The sequence below is a fragment of the Alligator sinensis genome, unplaced genomic scaffold (genome assembly GCF_000455745.1).
Source record: "Alligator sinensis unplaced genomic scaffold, ASM45574v1 scaffold605_1, whole genome shotgun sequence".
Lineage (NCBI taxonomy): Eukaryota > Metazoa > Chordata > Crocodylia > Alligatoridae > Alligator > Alligator sinensis.
Genome location: NW_005842287.1, coordinates 1,698,516 through 1,700,120, shown reverse-complemented (window position 1 = coordinate 1,700,120; position 1,605 = coordinate 1,698,516).

Here is a 1,605-nt window from a genome sequence, read left to right as displayed (position 1 = left end):
AGGAGTCCCCCCATGGTCTCCTCCCCCCTCCTGCAGCCTCCCCACCCACTACTTACTGGCACAAAGACCGGATCCAGCTCCGTGTGGCAGCAAGTGGGAACTGCCTGGATCTCCAAATCAATTCAAAGTCTGATTCAATTCAGACTTTTTACTGGGTTTCCTGATTCAATTTGGATTCAGAGATTTAGCCCCCAGATCAGACCAAATCTCCTCCAAATTGAATTGGCACTAAAGCTTCACACATCCCTACTGCCTACCTCCCTACCTCCATGCCCCAGTAAGTATCCCCCTCTGTGGTGCTTACCCCCTGTGCCCACTATTTGCTCTCCATTCCTGCACCTCTGGTGCCTGCCTCCCAACTGCCTGCCCCCATGCATGCCACCCCCATGCAGCAGCTTAGATGGCACGACTTTCTGCTCAACATTTTGTCTAATAACTTCAGCATTATTTTTCTGGAATAAGTTTGCTGCTGTGAAGCAATCCATTTGTTATATTTGTTTTAGAAAACAATGGAAGACACAGTTGAAATATATACATTTTTAGATATTAATTTTATTTTAGTTCAGTATAGAAAATTGGTTTTGTCTTGTTTGTTTTTTTTTTAATTTAGGAAAAACAAATGCAAGTTGCAAATTTGCTTACAAAACAAATTTGCAAACATTGTCATAAAGAAAATCACTGAAGCAAGTATGACAATTAAACATTATGACACTTGAGTAGTTGTCAGATTACTTTACATGCTAATGATAAACTCTGTGCAGACTATACTTGTATGTAATAGTGATTAAAGGAAAAAGAAAACAAACATACTGATTAAAGGAAAAGAAAAAATAGATTAAAAATCTAGGACAACTTTTAAAAATTTGGCATTATTGCGGTTTGGAAACAACAGGTGAAACTGGGCCAGTTTAAGTAATTATTATGTACATACTAGAAGAGTTTAGACAGTAAAATGCATTCTAGTCCAGGTTTTTCCACTGCCTTCATGCATGGTCACTCTCTGATCATTATCCCCATCATAATAGTACCACTAACCTTTTGACCTGCATATTGATACAAAGGTTAACTAACTAATGTTTATCAAACATGTTGATAAAAGACTATAGTTTGTTCATTCATCTTGGTATTATAATATGAAGTTATAAGTTAATTAGTGATGTAACATTGATCTTAACATTTACCCTACACTGATAGGATAGGTACAAAACTATTACTAACAACTTGCCGCTTTGTATCTGCCAAACCATATTGTATTATTTGTATTACCTCCTTAGTTTCTTAAAGTGCCCTGTTTAATGCTATCAAATATTTTGTTAAATTTCAGAGAAACTGCACTTCACATTTTCTTTAATTTCCAGTTTTTCATTTTACTCTATTCTAGTCTTTTGTTTGGCCTTTTGAACCAAAGATTGGTTGGCAGTTTTGCTCTTGGGTAAAGGTTTGATTAACTTGTGAGTGGGCCTAATGGTTTTCAAACAGATGGGATGGAGAATTAGCCACCAACAGAACCTGTACATGTATCAAATATGCATAGAAATGGCAACATTCTAATATGGGAATGTCCAAAGAGCTGCTGATTCCATGCAGCATTTGGTAAAAGGATCT